The sequence below is a fragment of the Canis lupus genome, chromosome 15, assembly GCF_003254725.2.
Source record: "Canis lupus dingo isolate Sandy chromosome 15, ASM325472v2, whole genome shotgun sequence".
NCBI classification, from domain to species: Eukaryota; Metazoa; Chordata; class Mammalia; order Carnivora; family Canidae; genus Canis; species Canis lupus.
The window spans coordinates 15,876,090-15,899,368 of NC_064257.1; the positions used below are offsets into that span (position 1 = coordinate 15,876,090).

The 23,279-nt window shown below is 42.9% G+C and overlaps 1 protein-coding gene and 1 long non-coding RNA gene across 7 annotated transcripts in view; one reads left to right on the plus strand and one right to left on the minus strand.

Annotated features, from left to right (window-relative positions):
• RNF220 (ring finger protein 220) overlaps positions 1–23,279 on the minus strand; it is a 234,461-nt gene that overhangs the window by 198,363 nt on the left and 12,819 nt on the right. The gene's annotated exons all lie outside the window — the stretch shown is intronic.
• On the plus strand, positions 10,691–22,765 carry LOC112642608 (uncharacterized). 2 transcript variants are annotated; one of them, XR_003125338.3, is made up of 4 exons: positions 10,691–10,872; positions 13,864–14,009; positions 20,840–20,966; positions 22,559–22,765. It is a non-coding gene; the product is annotated as an uncharacterized LOC112642608 (long non-coding RNA). The 2 variants fall into 2 exon arrangements; XR_007402369.1 differs by lacking the exons at positions 20,840–20,966; positions 22,559–22,765 and adding an exon at positions 15,804–16,326.

A 23,279-nucleotide genomic window follows, 5' to 3' on the forward strand; every position in this document is an offset into this window, starting at 1 on the left:
ATAAGCCTAAGTCAGAAACTAAAAAGAATAGAAACCATAAAATGACCCATTAAAAATTAAAAACTTCTATATGCAAAGTAAACAACAAAACTCCATTATTTTAATATATCGAGACAAATGATAACGGGAAAAAATGTACAACATACATGATACATAAAAAAGAATGAGTAGTCTTCTAAAAAGAGCTCTTAAAGTCTAAGAGAAAGATAGAGAAAGGATACAAACAAGAAATTAAAAAAAAAAGACTAGGGGCAGCCCTGGTGGCTTAGTGGTTTAGCGCTGCCTTTAGCCTGGGGTGTGATCCTAGAGACCCGGGATCGAGTCCCACGTCGGGCTCCCTGCATGGGGCCTGCTTCTCCCTCTGCCTGTGTCTCTGTATCTCTCATGAATAAATTTTAAAAAATCTTTAAAAAAACAAAACAAAAAAAACAACAAAAAGACTAATGTCAATAAACAGTTTTAAAATGTTTAACTCCATTAGTAATTAAAGAACGCAGACGAAATAAAGAAAATACAATTTTTTGTCCATTGAATTGACAAAATGGGGGATGCCTGGGTGGCTCAGTGGTTAAGTGTCTGCCTTCGGCTGAGGGCGTGATCCCGGAGTCCAGGAATCAAGTCCCACATCAGGCTCCCTGCATGGAGCCTGCTTCTCCCTCTGCCTATGTCTCTGCCTCTCTCTCTGTGTTTCATGAACAAATAAATAAAATCTTTAAAAAATAAAAAAAAAAGCAAATTGAAACGAAAATGCTTTATAATACATTGATGAGTATAAAATAAAATGAAAATGTTTTATAATACATTGATAAGAGTATAAAGAGGGACACCTGGTTGGCTCAGCAGTTAAACATCTGCCTTTGGCTTAGTGTTGTGATCCTGGAGTCTCCAGATCGAGTCCCACATCGGGCTCCCAGCATGGAGCCTGCTTCACCCTCGGCCTATATCTCTGCCTCTCTGTGTCTCTCATGAATAAATAAATAAAATATATTTTTAAGATTTTATTTATTTATTCAGATACAGAGAGAGAGAGAGAGAGAGAGAGAGAGAGGCAGAGACACAGGCAGAGGGAGAAGCAGGCTCCACACAGGGAGCCCGACATGGGACTCGATCCTGGGTCTCCAGGATCACACCCCAGGCTGAAGGCAGTGCTAAACTGCTGGGCCACCGGGGCTGCCCTATAAATAAAATCTTAAAAAAAAAAAAAAAAAAAAAAGAGTATAAAGAAATAGGTAAAAAAAAAAAAAAGGTAATGGGGCAATAAGCATAAAAATTTATTTTTTAAGCATAAAAATTTCAATAAATATATATTTTAAAAATATTTTACTTATTTATTCATAAGAGACACACACAGAGAGGCAGAGACACAGGCAGAGGGGAGAAGCAGACTCCCTGCAGGGAGCCCGATGAGGGACTGGTCCCAGGATCCTGGGATCACGACCTGAGCCAAAGGCAGATGCTCAATCCCTGAGCCAACCAGGTGCCCCATATTGTTTTCACTTGATCTTAGCCAAAAGACGGAGAAGCGATGCCCTATATTTTTTTTTACAGCTTGCATATTGGGGGGAGGGGCAGAGGAAGAAGGAGAGAGAGAGAATCTTAAGCAGACTCTAAACCCATTGTGGAGCCAATGTGAGACCCTGAGATAATGACTTGGGCTGAAATTAAGAGAGGACACTTAACCCACTGAACCACCATGGCACCCCAAATATGTGCATTTTTTTATTCAACAATTCTCCTTTCAGGAATATATCCTGAGAAAATAATCAGATACTTGGGCAGCCCGGGTGGCTCAGCAGTTTAGCGATGCCTTCAGCCCAGGGCCTGATCCTGGAGACCCAGGATCAAGTCCCACATTGGGCTCCTGCATGAAGCCTGCTTCTCCCTCTGCCTGTGTCTCTGCCTCTCTCTCTCCCTCTCTGTGTCTCTCATGAATAAATAAATAAAAATTTTTTAAAAAGAAAGAAAATAATCAGATATTTGCTGAAGGTGAAGTTACAAAGATGTTCTATGCAGTGTTGTTTATAACACTGAAAAGCTGGAAACAAAATAATTAGCTAACCAGACATTGGTTACATAAAATGATACATCTCTGCAATGGAATACTAAGTAGCTATTTAAGGGTGGTGCTATAGATCTGTATTTATTGACGTGGAGCATTATCTATAATAAATAAAAAGGTGAGGGACGCCTGGGTGGCTCAGTGGTTGAGCATCTGCCTTTGGCTCAAGGCATGATCTCAGGGTCCTGCGATCAACTTCTGCCTCAGGTTCCCTGCAGGATCAAGCCTGCTTCTCCCTCTGCCTATGTCTCTGCCTCTCTCTCTGTGTCTCTCATGAATAAATAAATAAAATCTATAAAAAATAAGTCAATAAATAAGTGGAAAAGTGAAAAAAAAAAGCATGTTAGTAGGATCCTACTTGTATAAGAATATTTGTCAGCTTACTTATCTATCAACTCATGAAAAGGAATCTGGAAGGACATATGCCAAAATATTAATGATTCTCGCTCTTCCTCACTTAAATTCATGGCGGTTAGCCAGTGGGAGGTCCTACTCAGGATTATCTGGTGTAGGGTTTGGCATCCCCTCAATGGGTCACAGAGAACCTGAGAAATATCCAATACTAGGTTTCCTGGTTGATGTAGATGTAAGTCACTGGGAGCACGGACCCTATCTAACTTATTCCCTGCAGTATCCCTGGTATCTTGAATTGCTTGGCACTTAGTAGGCATTCAAAAAATATGTGTTCAATTAATGAACTGTATCAGAGCACCAATTTTACTTAATGATAAGCATATTTAAACATTGTTGTCATAAATTAAACCCAGAAGGTAAAATCCACAAAAGTTTAAGGTAATACAAGACTCCCAAATGTTTTTTATTTCCTATATACCATTACAATGCTGAGGGCCAGAAGTGCATTTTCTTTTATCATTTGTGTATTCTCCCAGAAGAATTTGAGAAGCAGTGAATAACGTCTTTGTGCAAGGCCTTTCCCAACCACTTTTGAGGCTACATATTCCAACCTCTGACTCACAGATGAGAAAAATGAAGGTTTGGTGATTGCTCAAGGTCACACAGTTAAAAAGCAGGAGAATCAGGATCCAAATCCAGGCCCATTTGTCTCCTAAACTCACGTGTGGCTTGAAAGGTGCAAAGTATGACAATGAAAAGGACATTGCAGCTCTGTGACAGCTAATGTCTGTGCCTCCTAACGAGTCACCACCACTTAGCCCGGAGCTCCCATGTCTAAGAGGTGCTTTTTCTTAACCCTTGGAGAATCCAGAGGACGATTTGTCACCGGGGTTATTAGCATTTTTCCCTGGATATCGACAGCTTGTCTTTCCTCCCTTCAACCAGTGACTGATTTCTTCAAATGCTCGCCAAATACAGCCCAAGTCACCATGGTAAACGTATTGACGGAATCATATTAACAGCTACTGAGCATTTACAGGGTTGTAAGTTATGCAGAGGGAAGAAAAGATAAGAAAAAAAACACAGGAAAATAAAACAAGTTCAATCAGCAGTGACAATTATTTATTTAGAAGCTGTTGGTTGAAACAGTTTTTTAAATATATTTTAATTGCTAATTAAGGTTTCTTCAAGAGAGTGGCCTGAGTCCGTTGCTCCACCTCAGAGCTAACCATTAATATTTTAGCTGCTCAGCTCAGAAACTGTGCTTGTTGCAGTTGACACACCCACAGCTGTGTCTATGCAGTCGGCTTTAGCTTCAGGGGCTTGCTTTGGTAACAGAAATTCAACCGCACTGGGTAGCTTGCCACACCAATCCTCTAGTCTGCTCCTCCATTTGCCAGAAGGCAGCAGACATTTCCGTCCTTAGTTCTCGAAAGATTGAGGTTGGTTCAATAAGCAAAATTCTGCTCTGAGCCACCAAGACAACTGACAATTTTTCAAAGGAATGACCTATCTTTTCTAAGTTAATTTACACCTTTTATTGGGGAACATAAGTGTGGCCTTAGGCAAGATAGAGAATACAGAAGAGTTTGTTTTCGGTTTCTAATTCCCTGGGTACTCCTAGGTGAACCTTATAACAAATAAGGTCAGCCCCTAGGCCCAGGGAGGTACTGCGGGAACACAGGCATGAGGGCACTCTGGGGTCCCTGTGTGTGTGTTTGGGCACAGCCTTGTCTCCCGTGTCCAACTTTGCCTGCTTCTTAAGGAGAATCTAATCCTCACGGGAGAATTTAATCTGTTCATTTGCACGCATCTCATCAGCACCCTGCTTTGTTGAGGACTGTTTGATGTCCCAAGGAAAAGACTTCGAAGTCTTTTAAAGCCTTTTTGATGTGAACCAGAAAATCACGTTTTGTCAAGAGTGCACTCAACTTGAACCTCAAAAGGTTCAGGACTCAGAAACCACACGGTTCAAGTGGGATTTAAACTGGGTAAAATCACTTCCTTGTCTTCCCCTGCAAGGCCCTCCCCTGGCCTTTGTGCCACCAGTTTCTGTGCACTATTGGGCCATTTTTCAACTTCTTCTTATTCTCTCTCTTTCACACACACACACACACACACACACACACACACACACACATACATCTTGGCAAGAGAATCTTAAGAAAAAGAAAACTCTATTACCCCCAAAGAAGTAGCTATCTCCCCACTAAGGATAAAAACTGTCTCTAGCTCCATCAAGTCGTCACAGGTTCAGAATGATCATTGCTGCGGCCTCAGAGGCCTGGGCCACTGTAGGTGAGGGTCAAATGATACACAGAGCTGAACAGCTACGACTGCATCCCTCCTCGAGGTGTTTTAACCAGGTACAAGTCTAGAGCTTCCTGTGCCCCCACCAGCTTTTACAGAGAAAACTGGAAATTTGCCTCAGAGGGTAGCTAGTTTGTGTGTGAAGGAAGCACATACTTTAGGACTTCACTGTTCAATTTGGGAATTAAGGGACAGGAGATTTCCCAAAATCAGGGGAAAGAACTGAGCTAACCAAGAAGATGCTAACCATAACTGTCTCTCTCCCAAGATTTCTTCTATTTTTTTCCCTTTTAAGACTCGCAAACACAGTTACTCAAAGGCTAGCAAAATTTAGATTCAGGATATGGGATCTCAACTGGTAAAAGGTCCAAAGTGTTCCTGATATCCTAAGGAACACCAGCTGCTCTGTTCCCTGTGGCTATATCCACATCAAAGCTTCCCTGACCACTAGCTCATGTCCTAACCATAATGGTCGCGATTGATTGAGTACTTACTGTGTATCAGACACTATGCTAAAAATACAATATCAATATTTTGTTTCAATAAAAAAAAAATGTGTCAGCTTATTCCTATTTTGCAGACGAGGAAACTGAGGCTCCAAGAGTTTAAATTACCACCTCAAAGTAGCACATCTAATAAGTGCCTGAGCTGCAACTGAAGCCCAACCTGTTGAACTACAAAGTCAATGGTCTTGGCTTACCACCTGCTCTACTGCAGTTTTGGTGTTTTTTTTTTTTTTTTTAAAGCATTTAGTGTTTATATATTTATTTATTTAGTATTTATTGGGTACCTACCATGGGAATTGTGGATATTTCAGGAAGTATAAGGTGCTATTCCTTCCCCTTCTCTCATTGTGGCTACTGCAACGGCCTTTTTACAATGATCTTTTTTACTAACACCCTACTTCAATCCATTATTCACACAATAGCCACAGTCATCTTTTAAATGATAAGTCATAACATGGTATTTCTTCATTTAAAACACTCTGTAGGGGCACGTGGGTGGCTCAGTGGTTGAGCGTCTGCCTTCGGCTCAGGGCGTGATCCCGGGGCCCTAGGATCGAGTCCCACATGGGGCTCCCCATGAGGAGCCTGCTTCTCCCTCTGCCTGTGTCTCTGCCTCTCTCTGTGTGTGTCTCATGAATAAATACATAAAATCTTTTAAAAAAAAAATAAAACACTCTGTGGCTTCCTGTTAGAGAATAAAATCCTTTTTATCCTGCATAGAGGATAAAATCCAAACTATGATTTAAAAGATTCACGAAGGGCAGCCCAGGTGGCTCAGTGGTTTAGTGCCTGCCTTCAGCCCAGGGCATGATCCTGTAGTCCCGGGATCGAGTCCCACGTCGGGCTCCCTGCATTGGAGTCTGCTTCTCCCTCTTCCTGTGTCTCTGCCTCTCTCTCTCTCTCTCTCTCATGAATAAATACAATCTTAAAAAAAAAAATTCATGGAGACCTGGCTGTTCTTTCTTTCTTATACTGCTGTATTTCCCCACGTTCACTCCATCCCAGTCCTCAGACTCTCTGTCCCTCAAATGTACCAGGACCCAAACCCTTATGTAGTTGTCACTTGCTCACCATTCATATTCAATTCAAACATCACCTCCAGGGCCATACTGGGCATGTTGGACACAGCGCATCATTTTTTATGACAAATAAATAATCATGTCATAATCAATGATAACAATTATTTTCTTGATTGATTCTTCAGTTTTAACATAAGTGATTAACAATCTTTTTTTTTTTTAGGATTTTATTTATTTATTCATGAGAGACACACAGAGAGAGAGAGAGAGAGAGAGAGAGGCAGAGACACAGGCAGAGGGAGAAGCAGGTTCCATGCAGGGAGCCTTATGTGGGACTCGATCCCAGTCTCCAGGATCAGGCCTTGGGCTGAAGGCGGTGCTAAACCGCTGAGCTACCTGGGCTGCCCATTTTAGATTAACAATCTAACATTTTTTTTTAATGTTTTATTTTTAAAGATATTCTAGTCTAGTAAACTGTTTACTAGATGAACTAAAATTTGCATATACCAAATGAAAATGTCACACCCCACTTCGTAGTTTGTATCACTGTTTCAAAATTTAAACATAAAGGACTCCAAGAAGTCAAGAAGAATGGCAGCCTGAGACAGCTCGATTTTTGTTTATCTTTACACTTAATGTGCTTTATTTTGAATTTACTGTTTACATGCAGAAGGGTGCAGTATCACAGGAGCTGGAGTCCTAAGTGAGCTCAACTGCTTCTGAACTGTTAGGCCCCTGCTCTCAAAGCAAAGTGAGCCTGCAGGTGTCATGGATCCACAGTATAACTAAAAGTTCTCTCAATTCTTCCCTATAGAATGCAATGTAATTAAAGAATAAAATTGGGATCCCTGGGTGGCGCAGCGGTTTGGCACCTGCCTTTGGCCCAGGGCGCAATCCTGGAGACCCAGGATCGAATCCCACGTCGGGCTCCCGGTGCATGGAGCCTGCTTCTCTCTCTGCCTGTGTCTCTGCCTCTCTCTCTCTCTCTCTCTCTGTGAGACTATCATAAATAAATAAAAATTAAAAAAAAAAAAGAATAAAATTTAAACATGCTTATTTAAAAGTTACATATATATATATATAAGAGTCACTACAGCAATCTTTATTTTTAGAACTTAGGCCAACAAAAGAGATTTTTGGGGAGAAATGTTTTATAACTGACAAACTGATGTTATTTAAAATTGCCAGCACACAATGACATTAAAAAGCAGACCAACTTTCAGGTGACTGGTGTTTTAAAATTCCTCTACAGGCTAACATAGCACTTTACTCCCCTCACCAATGCACATGATACTCTATCACAATAAAAAAGTTGTAAGTGCTGTGATACAGTGGTTCCTGTGATACAGGGAAACACAGGTACTGTGGGAACAGAAACAAGGGCAAAGGAGGAGGAGAAGAACAATGGAAGTATAATGTCCCAGAAGCCAAGGGAGTAGGAATTCCAAGAAATATGAAGTCAGCAGTTAGTTGCAACCAATACTGCAAAGGAGCCCTCCTCTGAATTGGGTGCTAGGGCCAATGTGAGTAAGGCCTAGAGATCTCCCTTTACTACATGGAAAGGTAAAACTAACTCTGCCTTCCTCTGGCCGGCATGTAAGTTAGTTCAAAGGGAAAATTCTTATCTTTGGTCTTAACTATTTCTTATTATCAGAGGCAGAAAGATAGAAGAGCACATATTGGGACACCTGGGTGGCTCAGCAGTTTGGCACCTGCCTTAAGCCCAGGGCATGATCCTGGAGACCCGGGATCGAGTCCCAGGTCGTGTTCCCTGCACAGAGCCTGCTTCCCTCTCTCTCTACCTCTCTCTCTGTACCACTCATGAATGAATAAATAAAATCTTAAAAAAAAAAAGAAGAAGAAGAAGAAGAAGAAGAAGAAGAAGAAGAAGAAGAGGAGGAGGAGGAGGAGGAGCAGCACATATTATATTAAGCCAATGGCAGGTCTGCATTCTCTAGACCCTAATCCTGCACAGAACTCAGCTAATGGCCAGCACTGGCCCTGGCCAGTGCCTGAGAAGGGAAGAGAGCCCACTTAGAAGATGGGTTTAGGAACAGAGTCTTCTGGCCTGCTCCTACTTGGCCATAGCGCCAAATCTCATATAAATAACCACAAACAGAACTGCTTAAGTGGAATACAATTTAATCCTCACATCTGCTCTCTGTTCACCCCGCCGTGCTCACTTGAATAAAGCAGGAAGCATTTGGCCACCATAAAGTCTCTTTTCATGTTTAAACTCCCTTCACTAGGTAGCTCCTGCACCTGTACTTTTTGGATGGTGAAGCTGAAATAGCCATCAGTTAATTTAATCTTTTTATAAACTAATTCAGAAAAGAAAATTAACTTTTTAAGAAACAACAACAAAATCAGACACTTTCACAGCAATTGTGACTATCCATCCCATTCCACTTTGCATTCGGAAGAAACAGAACCAATCAGTAATGAGTTCTAGAACTACAGAAATCATCCAGCTTTATCAAATCATCTCTCTAAGATTCAATCTTTAAAGGCTAGGTCATGGGCCTTTCCTGTAATATAGTCTTCCAAATTGTCTTTTTTTTTTTTTTAATTGTCCTTTTTTATTTAAGTGGAGTCCAATTCAGGGCTTGAACTCATGACCCTGAGATCAAGACCTGAGCTGAGATCAAGAGCCGGATGTTTAACTAACTGAGCCACCCAGGTGCCCCCAAATTGTCTGTCTAATATAAACTTCTTTAGAAGTTTTTAAATTTACAGAAAAATTGCAAAGATAGTACAGGCAGTTCCCATATTCCTCACACCCAGTTGCCCCTATGATTTACATCTTATTTTAAGTATGCTGCATTTGTTATAACTAATGAGCCAATGTTGATACACTATTACTAACTCAAGTTCATACTTTATTCAGATTTCTTTAGTTTTTTCACCTAACATCCTTGATCTATTCTAGCACCTCCAAACTACGTTTTAAATCATAAACTGGATTTTTAAATTGTAAAAATAGTACATACATATGTTACCTATTCAAATACTGCAGAAGAGCATAAAATAAAAAGTACTATTTCTACTTTCCTTCCCATACTCCCCAAATAAAACTACTGTTAACAACCTCTTTTGTTCCCTTCCAAAAGTTTTATACGCATATAAAGATATATATGTATGTATCTTCTTTTCTGTACAAAGGAGTCCTGTACTTTTCTGTACCTTGTTTTATATATAAGCACACCCGGCCCTAACTTACTTTTTAAAACCATGACACAGTTTTCTACAAGAGAGATGTATGATAACTTATCAATTCCCTATCAATGTACATTTAGGGGGTTTTCAAATTACTAACAATATTATAAAGTACATACATCTTCCTACAGTTGAACTGCATCAAAGGATATTTGCATTAAAAAAAATTTTTTTTTTTGCATTTAAAATTTTCATAGATATTGCCAAATTGCCTTCCAAAGAGACTAGGCCGGGATCCCTGGGTGGCGCAGCGGTTTAGCGCCTGCCTTTGGCCCAGGGCGCAATCCTGGAGACCAGGGATCAAATCCCACATCGGGCTCCCGGTACATGGAGCCTGCTTCTCCCTCTGCCTATGTCTCTGCCTCTCTCTCTCTCTCTCTCTCTGTGTGACTATCATAAATAAATAAATAAAAATAAATAAAAAAAAAAACAAAACAAAGAGACTAGGCCACTTTACATTCCCACCTATGCATACAGGGCCTGGTGTCCCCACAGCTTCACCAACAAGGGGTATGTTATGAAACAAATGGTTTGTAATTTCCTTAAATGTTTCCAATGTTCCATCATCTTCCCACAGCCATCTTCAAGCATTCTCTCCTTCTTTTTAGCTTTCTGATCACTTTTGGTTTTCTTCCTGCCCTCTCTGAGACTGTCCTGTACTTTTCTTAAAAAAATGTTATTATTGAAGTAGAGTTGACATACAATATTACATTAGTTTCAGATGTACAACATAGTGATTCAACAACTCTCTACATGACACAAGGTTCACCATGATAAATGCAGTCATCCCCGTCACCATATAAGCTTATTACAATATTATTGACTATATTCCCTATGTTTCTCTTTTTAGCTTCCTGACTTATTTTATAACTAGATGTCTGTACCTCTTAAACCCCCCTTCACCTGTCTCGCTGTACTTTTTTTTCTACACTTACACTCTTGATTTCCTTTCCTCACTTCTCCAGCAACCTTGGTTTTCCTGCTCACAAATTTCCTTTATAGTTTTCCTGCAGCTCAAGATGGTTTAACAAAAAACACTCTTCCCCTGCCCTGCTCTCCCAACCTGCTGGCCCTTCTGAACCAAGAGAGAATGTTAATAGGGAAATCTGAAGATCTTTAATCTGGGCCAAAATATCAGAAGGCATAAATTCATCTTGGTGTAACTCTAAAGAAAAAGAACATTGAGAAGAATTCTGCATTGTTTCCTTTGTTAGAATCGAATCTGTTATTCTTTTTCTACATTCCACACCTGGATTTCCTCTCTTTGAATCAACAGTTCATAATTTTTAGTCATTGCTCCCTTTTTTGTAGCTAGAATTAGAGAGGAGGCAAAGGGTGGAAGGAAAAAAAGGAAAAATCCCAAAGTGGCTGATTGAAGAAGAGGAACAAATGGGCAGGAAGGATAGAGGTAAGAGGCAAAGCACAGCTCAAAAAGAAAAAAAAAAAAAAAAAAAAAGCCAACTTCTTAAGTCCTCAAAGAAAAGTTCTTTACTTTGGCTCCGTCACCACCCCTTTCATTCCTGAGCTCTGAAAACAGGATCCTAGTGCAGGAATGGGTTTGAGGGTGGGGAACAGTGGAAGAGGGAGTGAAAGTATCCTATTCCTAAAACTGCAACACCCCCCCACCCCATCCAACTTCTTATGCAGCAAAGCTCTATCCACCACCAAGAATCAGCTTAATAGAATAAACCACTTAGGGCTAAAGCTCAGAGAAAAGTCAAAGACCCTACAATCTCCTTGCCTATTAAGCTTCTTAGAAGTTAGAATGCTGCTAAAGAAAGTGATATTATGGCCGAGCTACTTAGAAAGAACACAAAGATGCTAAGTTGGGAAGAGGGAGGCCAGTTTGGGGATTTATGGGCATCTATCATTAATGAGAGATGATAGGGCAGGAATGGGAGCAAAAGTAGCCAGCATGAGAACAGGTGCTCTTGTGAGTCTTCAAGTTGAGACTGAGGAGATGGGTATTTACAGAATGTACAAATGGGATGAGAATCTGAATAGAGAAGTAATTGTTTTCTTCCGATAAAGAGGAAAACATGGCTTCATGTAAGCTCCACATAAGTAATCAGAGAGCAAGCAAAATAAAGCAACCTGCGACAGTTCCTTCCTAGGTCAATTTTCCCAATGATTTCAGGCACTCTGACACTTCCTTATCTTCTCCCAAGTATAGCTGCCAGAGTCCACAAGCTTGCTCTCTGAAAGGCTGGCAAGGAAGAGGCCAAGAACAAGACTAACCAAACGCTTTATTCCCAGATAAAGTCCTGATGGCTCCCTGTCCTTCCCCAAGTAGGAGTGTAGTGTGGAATTCTGGTTATTTCTACCCTGTGCCATTTAGGGTAGTTACAAGGGGCGATCATTGAGGTGAGCTGTAGTCATTCTTGCTCCAGCCCCCATTTAACTGGAGCCAAGAAGGAAAGACAACATCATAGGTACCAGTTCCTTAATGTCAATTGGGAATTTTTTTCAGCTATCGAAAGAACTGTCACAAACCCCTAAGAGATCAGGACTCACCAGTCACTGCCCCTATGATGTAATCAGGAATAGAAACTGGGACTAGGGCAGCCCAGTGGCTCGGCGGTTTAGCGCTGCCTTCAGCCCAGGGCCTGATCCTGGAGTCCCAGGATTGAGTCCCACATCGGGTTCCCTGCATGGAGCCTGCTTCTCCCTCTGCCTGTGTCTCTGTCTCTCTCTGTGTGTGTCTCTCATGAATAAATAAATAAAATCTTTAAGAAAACAAAAACAAAAACAAAAACAAAAAAAAAAAGAAAGAAAGAAACTGGGACTAACTAGAATTTAAATAAAAATTTGAAAGAAAAAAAATTTTGAAAGAAAAAAAAGAATAGAGGCTGGTGGGGAAGAGCCTTGTTCAAGAGACTTCAAAACTGTGCTTGAGCCCTTGTAATAGAGATTATTAAATCTAACATGTGTTTAAGGCCTACTTGGGGCCAGGAACTATTCTTGACACTTTATTTGCATCTTATATTAACCCCTTTAACCCTTATAACACCCCTAGGGACTGGTATTAGTGTTAGTCCCGCTTTATCCTGAGAAAACTGAGGCACAGAAAGACTAGAAGCATCCATCTCAGAGCTAGCTCTCCCTGCACTGCTCTGTGAAGTGCAGGGTACCACACAGGCGGGCTCTGCACCACAAACAGCATGAGGAGTCAGCAGATGCTAAGCCATCTGCCCCCTCTCCCATCAACACAGACTGGGTTTTGTTTTAGATCACAACTAGTAAGTTCCAGGCAACACGTTAGAGACTGAGATCAGAGAGGAGTAAGACACAGTCCCTACCTCAAGGAACTCACAGCACAGGCAGGGTGACCAAGGACTGTGAGTGGGCTAAAAGAGACTGTGCCTTGGGGCTGCCTCACTGTGAAGGGCTCCCACAATTTCTCCCAGTGTGGACACAGCCTGGCATACAGACACGAGGTGCCGAGAAGCATCTGGCACGCTGTGAACAGACACAAGTCCTATTCTTACTACCTCACGACTTCCCTCTTTTGGGGTTTTCCACCTTCCCATAGGCTCTAGAGCTGCCTGCATCTGAATCTCCTCTCTGCTAGCCCTAGCTTTTCCGACAGTGGGTACACCACTTAAATGCTCTGGGCCTCAGTTTCCTCATCTGTGAAATGGACATGGTAACAACCCTGCTCCTGGAGGGATTTTATGAGGACTAAATACACAATTACTTGTAAAGGACTCAGAACAGTGTCTGACTCGTGGAAAGCACTCAAAAGGTGTTAGCTTTTCTTATTAGGAGTAGTGCTCGGTGCCTGCCTTTGCCCGCAGTCATTTCTCTTGCAATAAAAAGACCGAATTTAAATGCGTCTGGAATGGTTAGTTTAAGGAGGATAGGAAGTCTCTGGGACTAAATAGGAGGAGAACAGTTCCCCTGGGAAGTTGGAGGAATAACCCTGGAACTTGTTAATTAAGATCTTGTTAATGAATCTGCTTGTTAATGGTCTATTAAATAATCACACAATGAAGTTTACCGCACAAGTAAAGCCTTTTTCAAATGCTTGCTCTTTCCAATCCTCCTGGCTCAAGCTCTGACTTCTAAAGATCTCGCCTGCAGGGCAAGTCCTTCCAAATCCTTCCAAATCTGATGGCCCTCTTCATCTTGTCATACTCGCCTGTAGAGAGTGGCTATTCTTGCAGCCTAGGCAAGGTCTCGAGGACAGAAAGCCCTCTTCACCTCTCTTCTGCCCCTCATTCCTTAGGCTAAGACCTTCTAAGTCAAAATATTTCCCTCCCCAAAGTAGGAAGAGAGAGTCACGGGCCCTGGGAATTGAAAAAGAAAGGTGCTCTGAACTTTGCTGAGAAGAAAGGCAGAAGATGAATTCATTTCAGTGGGAATCCAGCAAAATAATATTTCAGCTCTGATGTCACAGATCTGTACGGAGAGTGGCCTGCCAACCTACATCCACAAAGAGTCTACAAAACTTTTGTCCCAAACCACCGAGGAAAATAATGCTTCAGCCGGTGGCAGGGAACGCAGCCTCTCTTCTGGAGTCCAGCAGCAAGGATGCAACTGCAGGTAGGAGGGCTCCCTCTAGGTTGAACATTCAGGTATTTCATAAACTGCTTTACCCCCCACCCCTCCGCCCCCCAAGACCATGCTGCTCCTTAGACAGATGCTCTCCGAAGGGGATGAATACATTATACAGTGAATGCGTTATCCGTGCTCTCGGTGTTTGTGTGCCATTTATACGGTAACTTTTGGATGACAAAACACATCTGTGTTACCTTTCCTGATTCAACAACCCTGTAAAGTAGGGCAGGGATTGTTTGCCACCTTTCATTTTATATATGAGGCACTGGGGCTCAGAGAGACAGTGACATACCCAAAGGTACACAGCTTGGAAATGAGAAGCTGGAGCCTCTGGCTTTGTCCTTTCGCCCTGTCGCTGAGCTGTTTCCAAAGCTTCTATTTGTAGTCATCACTTCCCACTTGTAAATGTGCCAAGGGGTGCCCAGCCCTGTGGTGGATTCTGTGTGGTCCTTCAGACTATGTCAGAGTGGGTAGAGCCAGCTGGCAACACTCAGCATAACTCGGTCGAGGAAACAGTGACCCTGGGTTCACTTATTCTCACAACAAATATTTATTGAGCCAGGTGCTACACGAGGAGAAACACTGGGTAGAGTCACATAAGGAGACAGACTCAAGCTGACGGAGGAGGGACAATTAGGCAAATGATTACAATGTGATGAATAGTTTAAAAGGAGTATGTTGGGAAAAGGACGCCACTCCCAAGTCCATGACCAAAACTGATGAGAGTATCCACTCGTGTGTACAGGTGCCTGAACCACCTGAACCTCAGCCCCAGCCCCTACTCATGGTTCATTTAACTTTCTATCCACTGGCAGCTGTCCCCAGCAGGGTTAAAGCTTGAAGCAGAGAGCCAATCTGCAGGTGTTGACTAATTCAGCCTCAGAGAGATTCCTCTAACTCTCCAACCCGCCACTCTTATTTCTTTACAAATGAGCATTTTAGCATAAGAAGAAAGCTTAAGGGCTGGGGAAGAGGAGAGAGGAGGCTGGCAAAAACCCTCTCCAGCCCCAACTCGGCAGTAACAGCAGTGAGAAAGCCAAGCTGGCTGGAGCCCAAGAAGCACCAAAGCGCGCACTGGCTCCCTCACATCTGGCTAAGCACCGTGAGCCCCTCCACTGGGCCACCTTACAGCTACAATATTGCACCAAGAAAGGGGCGGTCTGAGCATGTACAATCAGCCGGTCAGCAATAAGGGAGAAAAGGGGAAACAACCCGAGGAGGAGCAAAGGCCAAGGGGGCAACTAGAAGCAGTTGGGCAGATCCTACCCATAACAGGAGACTAGAGAAGAAAGATACTGTCTTAAGCGGAGACTTCATCTTCACTCTTGCCATCCCGGGCTTCTGGGTGGAATCCCAGCCTCTTCCTCTCTACTCGCCTATGCTGACTCCCCTTCCTCCAAAGCTGTGTACTCCTTGGTGAAAGCTTCCCTCTGAGACTCTTACTCTGGGGGAAGGGGGGAGGGTAAGACACACTTGAAGGAGTCTAAGAATCCCCTGCTTGCTAAATGTACAGATTTCCAGGTCACATTCCCTGTGATTCTGATTAGCTGGTCTGGAGAGGGCCCTGGGAATCTGCATTCAATATTCCCCTCCTCACCCCCAAACCACTCCCTCCTCCCTCACAGGTGGTAGGGGAAGCTGGTGGTCCTAAGATCACATTTTAAGAAACCTAGCATTGGGAATGACTCTTCTTGAAATCCCAGAGCCATTGTTGTCTGTTATTTTATGCTATTATTTCTTTTTCATATATATATCCCATCCACTCACCTTAACCATAAGGCCCTCAAGAAGAGGAAGTATCATCTACTTTTTTGACTCCTCTGCAAACAGCCCCTAGCACTGCTCTCTACAGGAAACGCTGTGGATGTTGAGTGATGACCACGATAAGAGGCCAGGGGAAGGAAAACCACAAGAGGGATGGCAGCGTGCGAAGCCCTGGCTGGAGTGAACTGTTTTTAGTATGCCTACATGTGCCAGCCTGGAACAACGGTTTCCTTGCCTTCTTTTTTTCCTTCTTCAATAGTCTTGGCACTAAAAGTCTAACCTCCCTCATGAAAGTCATGCCTGAGCAAAGCACCTCCCATAGGAAACTTTGCCAAGAAATCCTGCCAAGAATCCTGGGTGCTGTGTGGCTTAGTTTAACGGTCAGGGTAGTTTAACTACAGATCTTGAGACCTATTGGGTCTCTGTGCAAGCAAAGTATAGAGCTGAGCATGAACTTGAGTAAAAAGGCCAGAGCTCCTGACCTACCCCCCTAAACATCATCAGGGTAATGGTCTTTTATATTCAATAAATATTTCCTGAGTACTTTGTACCAACCATGGTTCTGGGTGCTCATGGGTCTTAAGATATCATATGTCATTAGAAAGTATTTTATAGTGGCTTGTGTTTAGAAAGTTATTTTGTTTTGTATTGTTTTTGTTTTGCATAGCGAAAGATGACCCTCTGAATGGGAGGCGATATATGCAAGTGATATATCTGATAAGGGGTTAGTATCCAAAGTGTATAAAGAATTTATACAACTCAATACAAAAAAAAAAAAAAAAAACCCACAGATAATCCAATTAAAAATGGGCAGGGGACCTGAACAGAAATTTTTCCAAAAAAAAGAAAGAAAATTTTCCAAAGTGGACATAGAGATGGCCAACAGACACATGGTAAGATGCTCAACACCACTAATTATCAGGGAAATGCAAACCAAAACTATGGTGAGATATATTACCTTATATCTGTCAGAATGGCTAGACTCAAAAACACAAAAAATAACGAGTGTTGGGGAGGATGTGGAAGGAAAGTGCACTGTTGGTGGGAATATGAATTGGTGCAGCCACTGTGAAAAACAAGATGGAGTATTCTCAAAAAAAATTTAAAACTAGAATTACCCTATGATCCAGGAATTCCACTAGTGGGTATCTACCCAAAGAAAATGAAAACACTATTTTGAAAAGATATATGCGCCCCTATGTTGATTGCAGCATTATTTACAATAGCCAAGATATGAAAGCAACCCTAGTGTACATCTATAGATGCATTGGCAAAGAAGTTGTGGTTATATATATACTATAGACTATAACACAGCCATAAAAAAGAATGGGATCTTGCCATTTTCAACAACATGGAGGGACCTAGAAGGTATAATTCAGTAATTATAATTAAGTCAGTGAGAGAAAGACAAATACCCTACTATTTCAATCATATGCTGAATACCCTACTATTTCAATCATATGCCGAGTTTAATAAACAAAACAAAAGACAAAAAAACCCAGACTCTTAAATACAGAGAATAAACAGGTGGTTACCAGAGGGGAAGTGAGTGGGGAAGGATGGGTGAAATAGGTGAAGGGAATTAAGAGGACACTTATCTTGATGAGCACTGCACTGAGTAATGTATAGAATTGTTGAATTACTATATTGTATGCCTGAAACTAATGCCTGCTACTACTGTATGTTAATTAGCTACTACATCTACTACTTTAGTTAATTATACTTCAACAAAACAAACGGACAAAACGAAAGAAGGTTACTTCAAAAGCAAAACCCTATAGGATGTTTGGCTTCTGAACCATATAAGCACCAAACGAATGTTCTCAAGAACACCTGGCCGTAGCATGATCTGAGGTCATGTCTCAGGTCCTGGCAGACAGAAATTCTATTTTTACTTTATCATGAGCAATCCTTGGCAGCTCTGAAGTTCTTCTTCCTCTCTCAGATGCTATACTTTGTCCAGAAAGGCAAACTGCCACACCTAGCCCCTTTGAATAAGTAATTCCTTTTTGATTTCCAGATACCAGTTTAAAGATCACTAGGTTCCAGAAAGTTATCTGCACTCATAGACAAGATTAGGTGCTCCAGTTTCTAATCCCATGGCATTTTATACTTCTCTTATAGGACTTTTCACAACTTCCTGCAATTGCTTGCTAAACTTTAAATTCTAGTAAAGCCGGGACTATGTTCCACTCATGGTTATGTCCCCAGCACTTAGCAAAGCACCTGGAACAATGCGGCTACTTAGTAAATACTGATTGAATAATTAAATGAATTAATGAGTGCATCATACTAGCAAGATGGAAACTGAATCATGCCTCATGTACTCTGCCAGTTTTATCCATAATACGCCAATAAACACCTAAGACAAGCAGCACCAGTCCTTCTGTGGTGCCAGTACTGTATGGAGGCAGAGCTGAGGCTCACAGCATCACCCGATACAGACTCCAGGAGGCACTTCCCATGACCAAGGATGGATATAATGCTCCAAAGTCAATATAACGTCACCAAGAGCCTGAGAGTTAAATCGGCCATAAGCCACAATGCCAGCCCTGTCACAGACTGGATGCTGAGATCTCTTTCAAGTCATTCAACTTTTCGTAGACTCAGCTTTCTTTCTCATGAAGAGGGTATGAAGCCCTTCAGCAGCAGGTACCCTCTTTAAATAAAGAACAAATGGCAGTAAGAAGCTAACTCACACCCATGATGGGAAGTTGGAAGAAGAGGGCAGCCTTGGCAATAAGTCATCTCTGCAGTTAGGAAAGGGTTAAGCCTAAACGTCTGTCTGGGATCTCTTACCAGTAAATCAGCCTTGACTGCTGCTCAGGCTGAATGAAGCCCCCACCAGGTTGGCCTGTCAGGAAGGAAGCCCATGCGTCCAGACTTTTGTTGTTCTAAGGATTTTTTTTTTTTTTTAATTTTACTGCTCAGGAAGGAAGTCGAAAGCCTAGGCCCTAACTGCAGTCCTGCTGATTCCTTACCCTACCATGAGCTACTGCCTCTACTTCTCCATCCACCTCTTGGGTCCAACTCAGAACTCTTTTCTGGAATTCCTTCCTTCCAATGACTTTGGCATTTGGGCCTAGATCTCAGACTTTCCTCCTTCTTTAACAATTCAAAATTCAGAATGGTGAGCATTTCCCTTCCTACCCCCGGTCCACCTTTGTGTAGGGACACAACACAGCACCAACAGTGACGTGAACCCCTTCTTGGCAACAAAGCCATGTAGGAACCAGTAAGGATTGAGGGGTCAGCCTCAGTTGGCTTCCAATGGCTATTTATGCTACATTCCTATGTGAACAGGAGACTTTTCAAATACGAACCACTATATTTAATAGACTCAAATCCAAAGACCTTAGGCAGAAGGTCAGGCTTGCCCACTCCCATCCCCCTACTCCCCACCTCTCCCACTGATATGCAGAATCATTCTCTGATACTCCCAAGCCCCACGGGGCTTTCTTTCTACAAAGAAGAAAACACTGAGTTTATTTGTGCACTCAGGGTAATGGACAGCCCTCTTTTACTCCTAGAAAATGCACACAGACACCATGGAAGAGGCCTATCCCCGCCCAACCCTGCCCTCCCCTTCCCCTGCTAATCCCTCCCCAGCAGCTCTCCCAGCTCAGTCCTGCTGCTGTATTTCTCTCCTGACCTACAAGGCCCCTTCAAGCCCCGTCCTAAGCCTCCCCCAAGCAGAGACAATCCATCATGCTCTGAGGCTGTGACACACACAGATGGGGGAAGGTTCACAGATTTCTCTCACACAGGCAAGAGGGTAAAAGTGCCTATATAACTTAAAATCTAGGGACACCCTGGAAACTCGGGGACTTGGAATTCTAATACAGTCAAATACCATTACAGAAAACCTGATTATGAGCTCAAATCTCTACCACAAATACTAATGGTCCATTTATTTCAAATGCCATCTGATAATACAAAGTTCCAGAATCAGAAAATATGATGAGATCTGGCCTCTCTGACCTGGGCCACTGCCTAGACACCTAACCCTGGTCAAGCCTCTTCCAGACTCAGACTTGGTTTTTCTTTAAATATTGCCTTGCTTCTAAATAAAACAGAGGAGAAAGAGGTCAGAGGGCCACCAGGGCTAATCCTGGTGGATGGGTAATAATGAAGGGAGGTGAAGCAGCTGGCTGTCACAGAAAAGGACTCTGTGACTTTCTCTCTCTCTTTTGCCACATTGCCATAAGGCACAGATATGTGAAAGGATCCTACATACATGCTAGTTGTTAATGTGTTTGGCTAAATGGGTGCTTCTGACAATGAAGATTATACCACCAGATTATCCTTGAAGTAAATCATTATGCCTTGAATGCTTAGTATGTATGGGGAACTGTTCTAAGCATTATCTGTGTACTTAATCTCATTCAATCCTTCACAACAGCCCTTGAAGGTTGTTGTATAACTCCCATTTTACAGTTGAGAATACCGAGGCCCAGGGAGGTCAAGTAATCTGCCTAGGGTCACAGAGTAAGTAAGCTAAAGGGTCAGGATCTTACTCCAGAGGCTGAACTCATAACTCCTAGGTTACTATGGTCTCCCCACCTTTGATCTGAAACATCTTCAAGTTGAGGCTCAAGGGGGCAAATGCAACATTTATTCCTCTCACAGGTATTTATTCTGTTAGGCCACTCTGACTTGGTATAAATCACACCCCAAAAAGCAAGGCCAAACGACAGCACTATAGGCTTAGCTGGCACCTAAATGGGAATCATATACCTGAAAATAAAGCAAAGGTCTCTCCAGGGCTGGCCCTTGCCCCCTCCCTACAGCTTCTCACTGTCTGCTGCTCTAAGATGGATGCAAAGCCATAAGTCTCAGCCTGCAAATGAATTTCAGTGGAAAAAGACAACCCTCATCTGGTGAGTCACACTCAGGCTTACTGGGCTTGATTTCTCATGAGACTGTACCAAAAGGTTCCTTCTTCACACATCCAGCTCTGGACCTCCCTAAAGCTCCATGTCTCCCGGACAGAATGTACTGGATGCAGCACCATGTCTTTCCCCCCAAAACACAACTTTCATTTCCTCTAGGTCATCTTCAATCAGAACACATTCCACAGAGAAAATTGACGGTCAAATGTCTGAATTGCCAGATGGTTATATGTGTCTACAAAACCCCCACATCACTTGTCTGTTTCCAGCTTCAACCAGGACCTGGGTAGGAACTTGTTTTTTTTAAAATACACATCAAAAGCGGATCAGCATTTGTGGACTCCATGATAGGGGATGTAATGCTGTGAGAAAACATTTGGGAAGGGGATAGCCTCTGATCTTAGGTTTCTAGAGTGTTGTTAGGTGAGAAAAGCAAATTTTAAATTGTTTTTTAAGCTATGAAATATCCTTTTGGCACCCCAAAATAATCAACACAGTAAGTCTGTATTTGAGAAAGGCAATTTCACATGTTTCTTGAAAAACTCCCTACCTACTTTTATCATTATTAAACCTCAAGGCAAAAATAAATTCTTTTTTTTTCCCTCAAAATTCTACACCTTTGGGATAGCATAGTCTGATATTATCCAGTGCAATGCTGAGTGGTGGCAAACTGATGAAAACTTAAGAGAAAAAATTAGATTACCCTCACACCATTAATTTATTCAGTACTCAACTAACACTTACTGAACCCTTTGGCGTGATTGGCACCAATGCCAGAAAAAAAATTTTTTTAGCACTAAAACTAAACTGTGATTAAAATTATAGAAAAACCTGGGATCCCTGGGTGGCGCAGCGGTTTAGCGCCTGCCTTTGGCCCAGGGTGCGATCCTGGAGACCCGGGATCGAGGCCCACGTTGGGCTCCCGGTGCATGGAGCCTGCTTCTCCCTCTGCCTGTGTCTCTGCCTCTCTCTCTCTCACTGTGTGCCTATCATAAATAAATAAATAAAAATTAAAAAAAAAAAAAGATTATAGAAAAACCTAATCCATTGGGTAAAAACGGAAGGGAATGAATTTCTCCTGTTTACTTTGCATCTATGAGGTTTACTGATTCATACCACAGCCTATCATTTCTCTAGGCCTAAGCCCATGGTCCCAAATCAGGATCTTTTCCTGGAAAAGGCATAAGAGAGAGACTAAGTAGGTGAAAGTTCTTTTGCAGAAAATTCTCCTCCTTGTCCAAAGAAAGGGATATTTACAAATTCCCACCCACAGCACACACTTTTAGGTTCTGTTCAACCACAAATGCCACCATTTAAATGGTATTTTTTTTAAATGTGAAGGCATGTTAGCTGCTATACAGCAATAAGTTATCCTCAAGTCTGCAACTCATCTGTCTTTAAGAGGGCTAAAATAGCATTGAGAAGTGCTGTTAAACTGTTGGGGAGAAAATATTCAATTCAAAAATTATTGTAATTTTCATGTTAAATCATGTGGATTTTACACTTAAAACGTATCATCACTCCAAATCCCAAAGATTTATAAAGAGTACACTCCAGCATGTACACTGATATTTACTGACCAGATGGAAGTGGTTAATAAGTTAAAAATATAAAAAAAATTATGAAAATAGAACTCTATTAAATGTATTGTCACTCCAAATGCCGAGTATTTACAAAGAGTACATTGCAGCGTGTGCTAATGTTTATTAACCAGATGGATGTAGTTAACAAGGGTTAAAGATAAGAAAAACTATTATAAAAAATATAATTCTATTTTTTCAGTTTCCTCTTCTGCCTAATGAGGAAAGGGGATGGGGAGGGGAAAGCAACTTTTGTTATTAGGATACAATGTGTGTTTTTTGTTTTCAAACAAAAAAGGGCCACCAAATAATCAACCTGGGGCCGCTGACCGGAAGGCAGCCCCGGAAAACTTCCCGTGGGAAGAGTTCCAGAAATTGCCCGGACTTTTAACAAGCCCCGCTGTGCTGGCTGCGACCTCGCCTCGCCCGAACATCACCGGCCGTCCTGCGGGTTCAGCAAGGCCAGGGCTCCGGAGACAGTCCCCGGAACGGTTTACAAATTTGCAAAGCAAGACTGGGGGGGGGGGGGGGGGGCGGGGACACATTTCGAATCTACAGGGGAAGCCGCAAAGTCCTCGGGCGCCTGGGGAAATGCGGGGCCCCGATGCGAGGGCCCACACGTCGGTGCTCCGGGACGCGCCCCCATGCGCTCTCCCCACGCCCCCACCCCCACTCCCCGCCCCCTGCCCCCCATGTCCCCTCCCTGCGCCCCCTGCCCCCACCCTCACTGCCCGCCCCCTGCCCTCCCACGCCCTGCTCCCACTCCCACTCCCCACCCCTGCCCCCCACGCCCCCTCCCTGCTCCCTTGACCCCCACGCCCTGCCCCCCATCCTGCGCCCCTGCCCTCCACACCCTGCCCCCACTCCCACTGCCCGCCCCCTGCCCCCCACGCCCCCTGCCCCCACTCCCACTCCCCGCCCCCACTCCCACTGCCCTACCCCTGCCCCCCCTCGTCCCCTCCCTGCGTCCCCTGCCCCCCTCGCCCGCGCGGGGTCCCCCGCCTCCTCCCGCCGCCACC